Source organism: Triturus cristatus, chromosome 12, assembly GCF_964204655.1.
Source record: "Triturus cristatus chromosome 12, aTriCri1.1, whole genome shotgun sequence".
Taxonomy (NCBI): Eukaryota; Metazoa; Chordata; class Amphibia; order Caudata; family Salamandridae; genus Triturus; species Triturus cristatus.
This window is the reverse complement of record NC_140595.1, coordinates 854,060,619-854,077,934: the sequence shown is the minus strand read 5'-3', so window position 1 is coordinate 854,077,934 and position 17,316 is coordinate 854,060,619. Positions and strand designations below refer to the sequence as shown.

General features: G+C 44.5%; 1 long non-coding RNA gene across 1 annotated transcript in view; it reads left to right on the top strand.

Moving 5' to 3' along the window:
* Positions 1 to 14,344, top strand: part of LOC146783092 (uncharacterized) — a 55,473-nt gene extending 41,129 nt beyond the window's left edge. The window contains exon 3 of the long non-coding RNA XR_014972021.1: positions 14,141 to 14,344. This is a non-coding gene — a long non-coding RNA (uncharacterized LOC146783092). The remainder of the gene's footprint in view (positions 1 to 14,140) is intronic.
* The last annotated feature ends 2,972 nt before the right edge of the window (positions 14,345 to 17,316 follow it).

Here is a 17,316-nt window from a genome sequence, read left to right as displayed (position 1 = left end):
GAAGGCAGAAATGGCTCTTTGTGCAGGATGAGCTGGCCCTGAGCTGTCAACAGTGACCCTCACTGACCGCTGCTCGGTTTCAGTCGTCCGGTTCTTCTCCACACTCTGACCTGGGGACCCTCAAAGATCCACAAATGTGAACTCTAAAGTGCTTTAAGCAAAATCAAGAACCAGAAAGTGTACCCTGTGTGACGTCGATTCTGTTATTGAGGTGGAGGGCGTTCACTCAGCTGACCCCATCACTGACATGTCACGTGTGGTGCCGCAACCCGCGTGTGCGCAACCCGAAGTCATGACGTATTCAGACTTCAGTTCACATGTGATGGCCATATTGATGTACACAACGACAAATCATTACAATTATGAAAATAATAACAATGACAGTCATAATAGGAAAAATAACATTAATATTAGGATTAATATTAATTTTAATAAATGTAGAGCACGTGATTTAGATTATTATAGAATGCGCAGTGTATTGTTGTTGTTATCATCATTATTATGATTTTTAATATTATTATTATCACTATGGTTATTATTAATAATATCAGTCATAATAATAATAATAATAATAATAATATTAATAATAATAATAATAATAATAATAATAATAATAATAATAATAATAATATTAATAATAATAATAATAATAGCACTGGGAATTATAATAATTTACATAATAAATGTAAGGCGTGGTTTTATATTGTCATTATTATTATTATTGTTGGAAATATTAAATGTAGACCAAGTGATGAATGTATCATTGTTTTTATTGTTAATATCATAATTATTAGTGTTATTAATATTATTGATAACAATAATAACTATAAATGTGAAGCACGTTATACTATCATTATTTGTAGTAGGAGTATTCTTGTTACAATGATTAATATCGTTTAGTTATATTATTAATATTATCATCGTCTTCAGCACTGACGTCTTTGTTAATATTACAAGAATTACTGTTTCATGAAAACAGAGTGGTAATTGGAGATCTTCTGGGAAGAGAACTTTCCCAATTATATCCATTGTTGGTAAACTATTCGAAGCTTGTTATCTCTGTAACATTATTAGGTTTAAGGCTTTGGTGACACTAACGAGTCTGGCGTGTCCTTGCGGGATCCCAGGTCTCTGTAAATTAAGCACCCGGGACAGAGACGCGCGCTCCTCCCTCAACTTTCCTAAGGTGTCTCCTGAGGTGTCTCCTGAGGTGTCTCCTGAGGTGTCTCCTGAGGTGTCTCCTGATGCTAATTAGCATCAAACTTTCTCCACCCCCGGGGGCTGCAACTGCGCTCATCCCAATTAGCAGCGAAGACTTTCTACCCCAGCCCAGAGGGGATGGCTGAGCTCAGAGGGTGCCAGGGGACCCCAGAAGAGATGTCTCCTTTCTTTTACTCTTTTGGCCACAAATAAAGTATTTTTCCATAAAACCAATTTCTCGCTGGACCTAGGAGACCAAGTCAGGGGCTCTGATGTCAGATTTTCAACGTAGATTTTCAAAGCCCCCAGCATTGTGTCATACTGATGCAGGCAAGCAAATGACACGTGGAATTTAGGATTCTGTACACGTCTGGATATTACAGATTCTAATCTTTGCATTCTCAGGATCTTTAATCTGGCGCAGACTGCGTGGGTCCCCTTCTGTTACACAACATGACCTGGTGGACACAGATGGGTTATTGAAGACCCCATGAGACTGTCCTTCTGCATACACACATGCATCTGTCGTGTGGGTCCCATCTGTTACACAACATGCCCTGGTGTACACAGATGGACCAGTAATGATTCCAGGAGGCTGTCCTCCTGTAGACACATGTCTGCAGTGACAGTGTGGGTCCCCTTCTGTTACACAACATGACCTGGTGGACACAGATAAACCATTAAAGACCCCAGGAGGCTGTCCTCCTGTATGCACATGTGTGCATTGGCTGTGTGGGTCCCCTTCTGTTACACAACATGACTTGTGGACAAAGATGAACCATTAAAGACCCCAGGAGGCTGTAACATATGTACACCTGTGCCATGGTGCGTGGGTCCCCTTCTGTTACACAACATGACCTGTGGACACGGATGGATCAGTAACGACCCCAGGAGGCTGTGACATATGCACACCTTTGCCATGGTGTGTGGGTCCCCTTCTGTTACATAACATGCCCTGTGGACATAGAATGACTAGTAATTATTCCAGGAGGCTGTCCTCCTGTAAACGCATGTGTTCCGTGGCTGTGTGGGTCCCCTTCTGTCACACAACATGACCTGTGGACACAGATGGACCATTAAAGACCCCATGAGGCTGCAACATTTGCACATGTGTGCCACAGCTGTGTGGGTCCCCTTCTGTTACACAACATGACCTGTTGGACACACATGGGTTATTAAAGACCCCTTGCGACTGTCCTTCTGCATACACACATGCATCAGTTGTGTAGGTCTCCTTCTGTTACACAACATGTGCTGGTGTAATAGATGGACCATTAAAGACCACATGAGGCTGTCCTCCTGTATACACACATGTGCAGTGACAGTGTGGGTCCCCTTCTGTTACAAACATGACCTGTGGGCACAGATGAACCATTAAAGACCCCAGGAGGCTGTGACGTATGCACACCTTTGCCATGGTGTGTGGGTTCCCTTTGGTTAGATAACATGCCCTGTGGACACAGAGGTGCCGATTCCGATCCTGGAGAAACCGGGTACGAACCGTCGGTCAGAGCGTTTTCTCCGTCCGACTCGTACCCGGGAAAAACACCATACAAACATGCAAGTACGATTCATACGGAAACACCATTTCCATACGAATCGTACAAAACACCGGCCGACACAAAAATACATACAAATGTGAACCGGGACAGCGCATACGCGACATGCGGACGGAGTTAGGCAGCTTTTTACGTACCAGCAAGTACGATTCATACCGACAGCACTCCGGACGGCAATATTTTGACGGCACCCAAAAAGTGCCGGAAAAGCGAAGTACGCCACGAAGCGTGAGGAAAAGGGGGCCCGGTACATGCCGAACACCCCCCCAGCCCCCCCGTATGTATGCGCCAGACCCCCAGCCCCCCCGCGGATGTACGCGCCGGACCCCCAGCCCCCTGCGGATGTATGTGCCGGACCCCCTGCCCCCCCCCCGTGGATGTATGCGCCGGACCCCCAGCCCCCGCGGATTTATGCGCCGGACCCCCAGCCCCCCGTGGATGTACGCGCCGGACCCCCAGCCCCTCTGCAGATGTACGTGCCAGACCCCCACCCCACCATGGATGTACGGTGCGTACCCCCACCCCCGTATGTACGGTGCGAACCCCCACCCCACCCGTGTATGTACGGTACGTACCCCCACCCCACCCGTGTATGTACAGTACGTACCCCCACCCCCGTATGTACGGTGCGCACCCCCACCCCACCCGTGTATGTACGGTGCGTACCCCCACCCCACCCGTGTATGTACGGTGCGTACCCCCACCCCCGTATGTACGGTGCGGACCCCCACCCCACCCGTGTATGTACGGTGCGGACCCCCACCCCCGTATGTACGGTGCAGACCCCCACCCCACCTGTGTATGTACGGTGCGTACCCCCACCCCCGTATGTACGGTGCGGACCCCCACCCCACCGCGGATGTACGGTGCGTACCCCCACCCCCGTATGTACAGTGCGAACCCCCACCCCACCCGTGTATGTACGGTGCGTACCCCCACCCCCGTATGTATGGTGCGGACCCCCACCCCACCCATGTATGTACGGTGCATACCCCCACCCCCGTATGTACGGTGTGGACCCCCAGCGGATAGCATTCTTAGAGCTGACCAAGATGAGCAGGATTTGAATCATAGTGAGCTGGTGACATGTAGCGGTTCACTGGTGGTGTTTGCTTAAGTGTAGAAACAGGGCAGCAGACAGATTTGTTTCTCATGTCATCGAGCATATAATTCAACACTTTGTTTCTCTCCCCAACCATCTCCATCTTCCGTTAGGTGTCCCTTTAGGGTTGCCAGACGGTTTAGGCATGGCATTCACAAGTTTTTAGCATACAACAAGTACACAGACCTGGATGCGGTATGCAATGTTCACTTTAAATCAAATTCATATATTTGTTAATCACAATATAAAACACAATCTGTGTGTTACTGCATTCTCATGCATATATTTATTTCTTCATTGTATATTATTATTTCATTGTGTTTGGTACCATACTTCTAGTACCTTATGATCATTCCTTACAACAAAATCTTTATATCATAGATTTTTTTTTAATACAAAATATTAACATAAACATGAAAACATATTATTTGATGCATTACACAAAATATTTATATCCTATTCATTTTCATGCCAGATGCATTTCGGGACAGCAAGGTCCCTTCCTCAGAGGCATATCTGAAAACCCAAACAAAATGTCAATGTTTAAACAATTATAGAATACGTGGAGTTTCATTTACGGCCAACAAACCTTTGTGTGTTGAAGGTTCTCATGAACCAATATTATTTTTTATCCCATGCTTAACCTGATCAATTCAAGACTGCTGGTGTACACAATCAGGTTTCTGTTTAGGTATTCATGCAAAATACTGATCATGCCTTAGAGACCTTAGACAAGCTGGCGTTATTTTAAATCACCCGGTGTGTGCCACTCACATACTCAAGTAATAACTCATATTCTATCCAGTCTGACCTCAAGTAGTTCTACTCCGGGTAAGATCCTTGACAATAACAGAGCCAATCGGTCTAAAAACAATCTATAATCAGAACATGCCAAAAAAGTGTTTTAATATTTCTGAAAGAGGTCCTTTCAGGCAATAGATTACCCAAAAACAACCATGTCACCATAAACGTGCACTTGCTAACCTCCAAGATGAGAGAGTATTCCAATCAGATGTATTCCTAATATTTCCTCAGTCTCTGTGTCTGCAATAGACAAAACAAATCCATATTCAGCCAGTTGCAACTAGATGTGCATGCCTTTATGTGCATATGAATAAACCTCTCCAATCCTAAAGACAAACTTCCCACTGCCCGCTCACCGGTAATAACAATGCGTAGTCTCCACAAGCCGATTCACCTCAGTCCGGTCAAGTGACTTGTGTTATCAACCATGTTGAAGTAAGCCCGCATTGCTAGCAGAGACGGCGGACTTCGTTCGTCAGTTGAACCAACTCACTTACTCAGTCATAACCACCATATTGAAATATTCAATACAGGTTACAATGTTCGTCCCACCCGACTCCGAAATGCCTCAAGGAGCTGTAAACTATCATTTCTGCCGAACAATCAGAAAATAAAGCGAATGTTAATTTGTGCTATGATGAAACTTACCGAACAAATCACCAAGTTGCTTCAGCTATATTGCGATTCATTAAACGACCATTGCCTAAAAAACCACAATACAGAGCTATGAATTCAACTTACGGTAACTGAACCACATAGAATGAAGCTCAAGTTGTTAACAATACAAACAGACCCCGTTCGTCTTTTAAGCGAGTTCATAACCTCATAACTTGCACCATCTTTGAATAAACATTATCGGTTAAACGCTCCTCAAAGCCGAGTTCAAGATGCCTGATATGGCTGTGTGCTAACTATTATAAACTCAATAAAAACGGACTATCAAGAATCAAAATGATGTAACTTCCCACAACATAAAAAGGTCAAACCGGCTATATTGTGAATCAAAGTGTGACAAAAGTATGTCAATCCACCTTACATAGAACTAAATGCACATCTGCTTGCCACGTTCCAGTAAGTTGAATGGACATCCTCTATCGGCGTGCTGTCCCAAATTCAATCTATGTCCCAGTTTGCACAAATGTGTGAAACTCAAAACAATGAAAAAATTTCAACAAACTTTATCAGTCAAGTGGTCATAAGATCGTGCTGACAGTACCCTCCACCAAAATGTAGCCTACTAAGTTGAAGTGAAAATAATGTATTAATGATGTATTGAGTTATGCACTTTATGTAGATATAGTGTATGTCCACCATGTGGATTGTGGCTCATCTGGCCTATGTCTAACCAATCAAAATCCTGTTGTGGATTGAGTGTAGAAAAAACTACACAATCATATAAAACAGCTCACGTCAATCCTATCGTTCAGCACTTTTGGTAGTAAAGTATCCAATCAATTGATCCAATAGATCTCGCTTTGGAGTAGCCTCTTGTTGTTGTCAACTCCAGGTGACATAGTTATAGACTCAATTATTTGATATCTCAATAGTGAGATGGAATGGTTCACTTCCTGCCAATGTACTGCTAGACTGGATGTCTTATTCTTGGTCCTTATCGTACTTTTATGTTCACTGAGTCTAACTTTGATGTTACGTTCTGTTTTGCCCACATAGGCCTTGCCACATTGGCATTTAATGCAATACATGATGTTGCGAGTGTTGCAATCTGCTGTATGCCTTAACTGTATATTTATTCCTGAGATAGGGTGTGTCAAATTATTCCCCATGATAACATTATTGCAATGTACACAATTAAGGCAATTTACAATGGTAGCAAATAGTATATTACATTTTGTGCATCTATACAACTTTCCCTTAAAGAAGAAAAGGCTATAGTGACATTAAAGTTAACTATGCTTTCACACCATAATGTATGTTTAACAAACCTCTCAAATTCCCCAGGAAAAATCACGGTTAAAATGCACTTATGGTTACAAATCAAATATTGAAAGCTATAATTCATTAAAACAACCATAACTTGCTCCTCTGTCATGCACTGCTTATGACCTCACATTTTATATCAAACATGAAAGATTAAATTACATAATTGATGACATCACTGATGACATCTCAAATGACATCACTGATGACATCTAAAAAGACACCACTGATGATATCACAGGTGACATCTCTGATAACATCATCCAATGATAACATTACTCTGCCCATTTCAACAAAACTCTGAATTACATTTTTCACTACTGTAAGGCCTACCTCTCCCATATGATACCCATTGGTTCCTTATTAAATTTAATATTTGCTAACATTTGTTAGGGAACAGGTAAAAATGGCATGTTTGGTCTCAGATGAATTGAAGTTTAAAATCCTCTGTAAAGGGAAAGTCTGATTTTAAGTCACAATTCTGAAAATTCTAACATTTTACAAAGATGGCATTTTCTTCTCCTATATGGTGCCTGCTGCCAGTGTCCATGGTCACATAGCTCTTCTGTTGGGCTTTGTGCATTCCTCTCAGAGAGAGAGACAATAGAGCTTCAGAGTGGGCAGGATGGATCATCCTGACAGTATAGGTGGGGGCAGGGCTGTTCCATGCTCCACTTGCACTTCATTGGGGGCAGCCTCCAGCACACACAAAGAAACCTAACATCAGCCTTTTGTGACCCTAGAGTTTTTATAGCCTTGACAGTGGATGAAAGGAACTTATCAGTACCAGATGTGGTTTTAGGCCAGGGTGTTCCCCCCACTTCAAAGGCTGGCACCAGGTATGAATATTGGGCCGTCAGACCAACTCATCAGTACTCATCTGGACCTGTGGAAGACTCCGGAAGGAGTGCCTTTTTCTCCAGGGGACTGTCCTGTGGCTAGAGGCTTGCTTGGGCTCCTAAAGAGTATTGCCATGCTGCTAGATGCCTTCCTGGACCTATGGAGGAAAGTCCTGCTGCTTAAGGCCTGCCTTACGGAAAGATAACTGGATCATCTCATGGTTCTCAGGCTGCCTGAGTGACTCCATGGGTCAGTTGGCTGAACTCCTGTTCTGAGCTACAGCGGCAAAGCAAGCTCTAGAGGCTTCTATGCAACTGTCTAGCTGATCTGGTGCACTTGTCCTACCTGGACCTGCAGTTTGACCTACTTGAGCCCTACTGGCCTCTGCTGGAGTGAGTCCTGACCCCCAGAGGTGCCTCCCTAGGTCCTGGGCTCTTGGCTGTCATTTGAGAGAACTGCCCCTTGCCTAAAGGAAGGTTCCATTAAAGTTTTCATGAAGCAACCAAAGCCCTGCAAAGCCTCACTGCAGAGCTTAAAAGCTTAACTGGAACCAACACAGAGTGATGCAGAACCTCACTGCACAGCCTGAAGCTTCCTGGGAATGGATATAATTGCAACCCAAAGCCCCTCCAAGCTACAAGCTTCATCTGAATGGACACAGAGTGATGCAGAACCTCACTGCACAGCCTGAAGCTTCATCGGAATAGATATAATTGCAACCCAAAGCCCCTCCAAGCTACAAGCTTCATCTGAATGGACACAGAGTGATGCAGAACCTCACTGCACAGCCTGAAGCTTCATTGGAATGGATATAATTGCAACCCAAAGCCCCTCAAAGCTACAAGCTTCATCTGAATGGACACAGAGTGATGCAGAACCTCACTGCACAGCCTGAAGCTGCATTGGAATGTATGTAATTGCAACCCAAAGCCCCTCCAAGCTACAAGCTTCATCTGAATGGACACAGAGTGATGCACAGCCCTGCAAAGCCTAAAGCTTCCTTGGAATGGATATAATTGCAACCCAAAGCCCCTCCAAGCTGCAAGCTTCATCTGAATGGACACAGAGTGATGCAGAACCTCACTGCACAGCCTGAAGCTTCCTTGGAATGGATATAATTGCAACCCAAAGCCCCTCCAAGCTACAAGCTTCATCTGAATGGACACAGAGTGATGCAGAACCTCACTGCACAGCCTGAAGCTGCATTGGAATGGATGTAATTGCAACCCAAAGCCCCTCCAAGCTACAAGATTCATCTGAATGGACACAGAGTGATGCAGAACCTCACTGCACAGCCTGAAGCTGCATTGGAATGGATATAATTGCAACCCAAAGCCCCTCCAAGCTACAAGCTTCATCTGAATGGACACAGAGTGATGCAGAACCTCACTGCACAGCCTGAAGCTGCATTGGAATGGATATAATTGCAACCCAAAGCCCCTCAAAGCTACAAGCTTCATCTGAATGGACACAGAGTGATGCAGAACCTCACTGCACAGCCTGAAGCTGCATTGGAATGGATGTAATTGCAACCCAAAGCCCCTCCAAGCTACAAGCTTCATCTGAATGGACACAGAGTGATGCACAGCCCTGCAAAGCCTAAAGCTTCCTTGGAATGGATATAATTGCAACCCAAAGCCCCTCCAAGCTACAAGCTTCATCTGAATGGACACAGAGTGATGCAGAACCTCACTGCACAGCCTGAAGCTTCCTTGGAATGGATATAATTGCAACCCAAAGCCCCTCCAAGCTACAAGCTTCATCTGAATGGACACAGAGTGATGCAGAACCTCACTGCACAGCCTGAAGCTGCATTGGAATGGATATAATTGCAACCCAAAGCCCCTCAAAGCTACAAGCTTCATCTGAATGGACACAGAGTGATGCAGAACCTCACTGCACAGCCTGAAGCTGCATTGGAATGGATGTAATTGCAACCCAAAGCCCCTCCAAGCTACAAGCTTCATCTGAATGGACACAGAGTGATGCACAGCCCTGCAAAGCCTAAAGCTTCCTTGGAATGGATATAATTGCAACCCAAAGCCCCTCCAAGCTACAAGCTTCATCTGAATGGACACAGAGTGATGCACAGCCCTGCAAAGCCTAAAGCTTCCTTGGAATGGATATAATTGCAACCCAAAGCCCCTCCAAGCTACAAGCTTCATCTGAATGGACACAGAGTGATGCACAGCCCTGCACAGCCTGAAGCTGCATTGGAATGGATATAATTGCAACCCAAAGCCCCTCAAAGCTACAAGCTTCATCTGAATGGACACAGAGTGATGCAGAACCTCACTGCACAGCCTGAAGCTGCATTGGAATGGATATAATTGCAACCCAAAGCCCCTCCAAGCTACAAGCTTCATCTGAATGGACACAGAGTGATGCAGAACCTCACTGCACAGCCTAAAGCTTCATTGGAATGGATATAATTGCAACCCAAAGCCCCTCCAAGCTACAAGCTTCATCTGAATGGACACAGAGTGATGCAGAACCTCACTGCACAGCCTGAAGCTTCCTTGGAATGGATATAATTGCAACCCAAAGCCCCTCCAAGCTACAAGCTTCATCTGAATGGACACAGAGTGATGCAGAACCTCACTGCACAGCCTAAAGCTTCATTGGAATGGATATAATTGCAACCCAAAGCCCCTCAAAGCTACAAGCTTCATCTGAATGGACACAGAGTGATGCACAGCCCTGCACAGCCTGAAGCTTCCTTGGAATGGATATAATTGCAACCCAAAGCCCCTCCAAGCTACAAGCTTCATCTGAATGGACACAGAGTGATGCAGAACCTCACTGCACAGCCTAAAGCTTCATTGGAATGGATATAATTGCAACCCAAAGCCCCTCAAAGCTACAAGCTTCATCTGAATGGACACAGAGTGATGCAGAACCTCACTGCACAGCCTAAAGCTTCATTGGAATGGATATAATTGCAACCCAAAGCCCCTCAAAGCTACAAGCTTCATCTGAATGGACACAGAGTGATGCAGAACCTCACTGCACAGCCTAAAGCTTCATTGGAATGGATATAATTGCAACCCAAAGCCCCTCAAAGCTACAAGCTTCATCTGAATGGACACAGAGTGATGCAGAACCTCACTGCACAGCCTAAAGCTTCCTTGGAATGGATATAATTGCAACCCAAAGCCCCTCCAAGCTACAAGCTTCATCTGAATGGACACAGAGTGATGCACAGCCCTGCAAAGCCTCACTTTCCAGCTGAAAGTCTCATCGGAACCGACACCAAGCAACACAAAGCCATGCAAACCCTCACCACAAAGCTGCAAAGCCTTGAAAAGCAACACTGCAAAGCACTCACACCAACAACATCAGATACAATTCTCAGTGGGCTACACTTGCTTCTGTGCCTGACCTGCACTCCATCGCTGTTCACCTGAATGTGTGACCTTGTCTGGGTCCAGTGTGGCCAGATACCTATAATTAGTGCTTTGCGCTTCTTGGCACAATTTATATTACACCTTTAAAATGCAATACCTTGAGTCCTTCTGACTAGTTTCGTGTTGTATTGTTCACGTTTTATTTAATTACTGTAGGAAAGTGCCTCTTTTGAGATGGTAGCCCCCTACTTTTTTACTGGTATCTGGTGAAGCTTTGACTGAAAGTGTGCTAGATTCCTGCTAACTGGGTCTCCAGCACCTGTGTTCTTTCCCCTAACTGTACCATTGTTCCATAATTAGCACCCCCTTTAGGCACCATGTACTTCCATTGTAAATGGCACCTCTGGTACCTAGGGCCTTGGACCTAAAATGGGCCCTCAAGGGATGCAGCATCAATTGTGCCATCCTGAGGGGCCCCTCGCCAAGCTCATGCAAACTGCCACCACAGCCTGCGTGCCTTTTTGCAAGGCAAACGAAAGAGTCAACATTGCACACACCCCTTTGCGCCTTGCCAGCAAAACACAGCATGTGGTATAGGTAAGTCACCCCTAAAGCAGGCCTCACAGGCCTAAGGAAGGGTGTGCAATATGTGGGCATATCTGCATGAGTAGATATGTCACTGGAATATCTAACCTGGGCCTTAGAGATTACTAGTGCACAGGGAAGCCATAAAGAGTACATGGACTGGCCACCCCTCACTAAGAGTTGCCTAGCTATATGTTGACTTGTCTATACCCCAGGGTGTTTGATACCAAACACCTTGTCTTAATAAACCCACACTGATGCCAGTGCTGGACATATTGATAAATGCGCCAAGAGGGACACCCTAAAGGTTCCCCCTGAAAACCTACCAAATACTAGTGTGTGGACCGGCTGTTCTTGACCAGCCAGTCAGCATAGACAGGTTTCTGACCTCTTAAGGCGAGAGCCTTCACTCTTGCAGGCCAGGAACAAAGCTTGTTCTGGGTTGAGGCATTCACTCCTCCTCCAAGCAGAATGAGCATTCCAGGGCAGGAAGCTCAAAGGCCCTGTCGCTTATGTTTAACGGTGGAGTGGTGTGGCTCACTGGTTAGAGGCGGCAGACCCGGAAGCAGAGGTCGGTCAGGGACCAGGGTTCGATTCCCGACGCGGCAGGGTCTTGGGCCAAGGTCAGCGGACTCAATAATTCTCGCCTCGGTGCCTACTCTAATCATGGATCACACTCAGCAACTCTGGGCAATAGCTTGCTTAATCTCCACTAACGGCCCCATCAGCGCCGGGGATGCTTGTCTTCACCTTGGAGATGCCCAGTAGGGACCATCTCACAGGGAAAGCCAGGATGGGTTCCCCAGCGGTATACAGCGCCGGGACGCCCCTTTGCTGGGGCAGCTGTGCGCTTTACAAGTATACAACATTTAACATTTAACATTTAACCCCGGTCCTCTCCAGATAGTGGAGGTGCCCACTCCCCTGCCCTGACCCCACTTTTTGGTGGCAAGACAGGTGGGAAAATTAGTAAGATTAGGGTGTGTGCCCACATTCAGCTAGCACCACAGCTAGGATGGGCCAGCTGTTGGGGGCCCCACTACTTTTTAGTGGGGTCATGTTGTTTTAATCTGAATTAGCATTCTAGGTTCAGAGTTAGGTAGGTAGTCTATTGGCTCCTACCTGTCACTCCCCATAAACGTCCCTAAATTGAGTTTTTAGGCGGCACTCCTGAACCCAAGAACTCAGATTCGATGAATCACCAGAAGAAGGATGAAGAAGAGTCTCTGCCTGGAAAAAACAACAGAAAAACTTGCTGTCCTCAGCCTTCACTCGACAGACAATCGCAACAGAGTGACTCGTCCTGCAAGGCTGGTGGGCTACCAAAGCCATGGGTAGCCTGGCAGCACTTTGAAAGTCATTGACAGTCTCACTTGGAGTAAAGGAGTTACTCCCCTGCAGTCTGCAGGTACCGACAAGCATAGTCTGGTCCATTGTTTTGCAGCTCCATGGCCCGGCTGATGCTGCAGATGACCAAGAGAGGGTACTCCTGCTCTAGAGGGTCAGATCTGTCTTCCCACCCAATGAGAAGACACTAGGACCAACTTGAGTTGTGCAACACCCCCTGCACCAAACACCTACAGTGAGAGTCCAGTCTGGATTCTAACTTCAACAGGACCAAGCAGCCATTGAGAGACATCATCATCACTGAGACCACTTTGGGGATGGCCAGCTGCTTTTGATTTTGACCCTTCCAGCTATTGGTCCCTAACCACGAGGCGCATCTTTGTGCACCAGACCCAGTTGACGTAGACACACAGCACCCAAGCCATCTGACCCAGGTCCTGTTAAACTGGCTGTGCCCTTTTGCTCCAAAACCCTTTGCGACCTAAGCCCCCATTTGGGAGCCCTCAGATTTGTCCATAAGTACCCCTATGAAGCCTGTTTTTGGGTGCCCCCCTTCACCGTACCTCATCAGCATCCTGCACCCGGTAGAACCTGGACAGTTACAGAAGGACTGCTGTTAGTATTTGGACATTGGCCCACTGCAACTCCGAACCCTGAAGGTGAACCCCTAAAACTGACTGTACCTACCTTTATGCATCATGGACTTTTACTCACATAAGATAGTATTCTGGATAAAAGTACACAGGTTTAAAGAGTATACTTACCTTTGAACTTAGTTCTTGGTTTTAAAACATAAATAAAAATACGTATTTTTTTTTTAATTTGGTCTCAGATTTATTCTTTGAGTGTGTATTATTTGTTTGCCTCTGTGAGTGTAACACATACTTAGCACTATTCTTCAGTAAGCCTAAATGCTCACCCATACTACCACAAAAAAAGTGTTTGTATTATCTACTTTTGTCTCTGTAAACCAATAAGGGACCCACTGGACTCTGCACAGTGTACTTCATTTATGTACACTATATAAGAGGCAGGTTCCTATAAGAACATTTACTCCATTTTTTTAAATTGGCTTGGGATTTTTATTGTGTTGTGTTTTAACTTTATTACTGTTTATGTGCTATGTAAATGCTGAACACGGTGCCTGTAACTGAAGCTTGACTGTTTTTGTGCTAGGCTACGAAAGGGTTAAATACAGGTTAATTTAGTGACTTTTCTGGGTCACCCAGGAAAGGATTGTGGTTGTTGCCTGAGTAGGGCTTTTCTCCCCTCAACCATTAACCCAATCTCTTGCATTGTTGTTCAGTGGTTCCACTCAGTGATTTTTTTTAACAGTAAAATCCCATATAAATAAGTTTATACCAGATTCAACTTGATTGATTCTTATGCTTTTTCCAAATTCAATTCCATTCCACCAGACGTTTTGTACCTGTAACTCTGCCTGCTAGCACGGAAGTGGCTACAAAAGGTTCTTTGGAGGAAAAGAGAATGGGTCCTGAAGTAAGAATTGAAGAGCTGGACATTAAAGGCAAGCTGCTCTCAGTTTATGAGTTGTGGAAAGTTTCATACCAAGAAGCAGCTGAGAGAATTCGACAAATTGACAAAGACATTTTTTTACACGAATTTGCAAATTGTAGATAATGGTATGAATATGTTGTCATGATGTATGTTTCAGTAAATAAAATAGTTTCCTTCATATTCGATCTAATACAAGATGACATGAGCATGGCCAGGCTAAATTTAGAGCTATAATTCAATTAAATTGAGCACTACAAACTGCATCCTAGGCATGTTCCTTGGCCGTTTCTGAATCTTTCAGAAACATTTGAACCATACACTTTGACTTTTACACAGAGGACCATGGAAAAAGAATTAAAATTCACATTATCAAAAATTGATCAATTAGACCAAATACCCTTCTCAGCAGCTGTCACCAGCTGTAGTGTGGCTTTGGCACTGACGGATTGTGCTTCCTGTTACAATCCTTCATATCTATGACTGCCAAAAGGATCATTCCTTGGGATTGTACAAAAGAATTTGTAGAATGTAGGTTCAATTTCTACATCAGAGGTAGACACTACCATTTGAGGACAAGTGTCTGAATAAGACAAAAAGATTTGTGTAAGTGTGTGAAGCTGTAAATACCCTCATCGGGTACTTGCTGCTGTGGGATTCAATATCTCTTCATTGTCTTTGCAATGGATCATTGCTAGGATTATTGAGTTTTCTTTCAGGGACATTGTTGATAAATGGGTCATATCTGCTTTTAACAAATTCTAATTGTGAGTGAGGGGGGAACCTTTTCATAACAGTATCAAAGATGATCAAATGCTGTGGATTAAACTTCTGCCCCTGCCTGGTAATCTCATCGAAGATGTCCCTTGACCCAGAACACGAACCCAAAACATGCATGCTGTCGAGCTTGTTGCTGTTCTGCTCCAGAAGGACATGGATTTTAACATTTGATTTACAAACCACTTGCACCTCTTCAGAGATACAGACACTGCTCCGGCCACAATACCCAACAAACTTTGCTGACCTGGTTCACCAAATGTTTAACACACACAGTACAAATGGTGCTTTGCATTATTTTCAAGAGAACCGATTTTGGTCAAGTGACTTGATTTAAGACTGTGTTGGGAATAATACCCAAATCTTTTCATTCTTTATTCCTCAGTATTTTTTGAGAATTTTCAATAATTCTGCTGATCATTGACTGCGGGGTGCCATCATCTTCTTCATTTTCAATGTATGCCATGTCAAAAAGCGAAATGGAAATGGAGTACCCGCAGGAACAGCTGTGCTGCGAGAGACCAGCAAACTACTTGGGCAGTGAATACCTCACTGAAATCAGTGAAGAATGGCTGTTGTCATTTAGAAAAGTGGGCCTTCATTGAGTGAGATGAGTGATTTGCTGCATGGCCTATTTCATTGAAACATGTCTGGAACTACATCTGGAACAACTACCTAAGGATGGCAGAGGTGTAGAAAATCTTGTGTGACCGTTGAAGCTACATCAGAAGTTTTTTATTTTAGAACAAATTGTATTATTTTTAAATTATGAGCATAGCCTGGTGGGCCAACATATAAAAGAAAAGAAATATAAGAAACAAAAGGCATAAACAAAAGCAAATACCCCCTCCCAACTCCCAGCCACATTATAGCACTAAAATATATACCAAGTCTAATGATCTGATCCCTTGTTCTGCACCTTTCCAATCCCCTCGCATCCTATGAACAGTGAACGGACAGATTCCAAATCAATGCCTCTATAATCCACCCACACCTGCCAGATCTTGTTGTGTTTCTGCAGACAGCCCCTCGCCTTGTACAAGGGAGATCAGGCCGGGCTACAATGTAAAGGTCACTTCATGGTGGAGCTGAAGGTAGCATTGAAACTGACTATGATGGAGCTGATACTCCACCGGCAGGGTCTGAAAATAATTAAGAACTGATCGATGTGCCCTGATTCCAAAAGCCTCCCAATGCAGCCACCTGCTAAAGCAGGCAGCCCCACCAGAGCGCTGTCCACCATCCATCTGATGAAGAGAATGTCTCCACTGATTAAGGACCACCCTTGTCACCCAATGAAGACCATAAACACATCTCCCATGGAATAGATATGAAACGAGAGGGATGTCCCCCACTGCCAACTTCCCAGGTGCAAAGGTGGCGTCATGCTCTGTGATTGTACCGCCAGTCATTGATGATCAACAAATGCGACGCACTGTAATATGACTCAATAGCCACCGCAGTGATACCCCCACCACAGGTTGATTGTTGGAAGCTTTTACTGAGGGCAATATGGGGGCTTCCCCCTCCCAAAATAATCAGTTAAGAATGTAATTAATTTTTTTGAACCATTATATACAATTATGTAGCTGGTACAGAAATCATGGCAAGACATCATATTAAAAATGACATACCTACCAGTCAGGAACTGTCAAGTATTCCCTTTAAATCTATATAGGGTCTGCACGTTTAAACAACATAAACTAAGGTATTGGTGTCAAGACTGATTCCAGACACCCCCAGAGGATATGTTTGCCTTTAGACCAGCTAGTTCACAGTGCCCTCTGACCTTGCAAAAGAACGAATAGTTTCTGGTGTCTAAAGAACAGGAGAACCCTTAGATACTTCAGGTATCGTGGAAGCAGTGTACTATTTTTCGCTCAGGCACTCATGCTCACTTGGTCTCACAGAAATACACATAATAAGCGATTGGGCTGTTTTTAATAAGCATTTATTGAACCACCTTCATTCCAGTATAAAACATGTGTGTTGTGACAACCATTAGACAGAAACAGATATATACGATTACAAGCACCAACAGAGTAATTAAACGGTAAATTTCTACCATGATGCTAAAACAGTGAATATATTCATGAATATACATACATGACAGTAACCATGTGCACACCTAAGATGCTAACCCTATCTAAGTGTACCTAAATGTACCTAGCATGTATGTAGGGTGTAAAGCCAAGAATCCCCTAGGGGAGAGCCAACCCCATTACCTGATGGGAGAGAACAAAGGACCCTGTCTTGGTCTCGAGTTGGACATCCCGCAAGGGAAGTCGGACCACTGCATGCT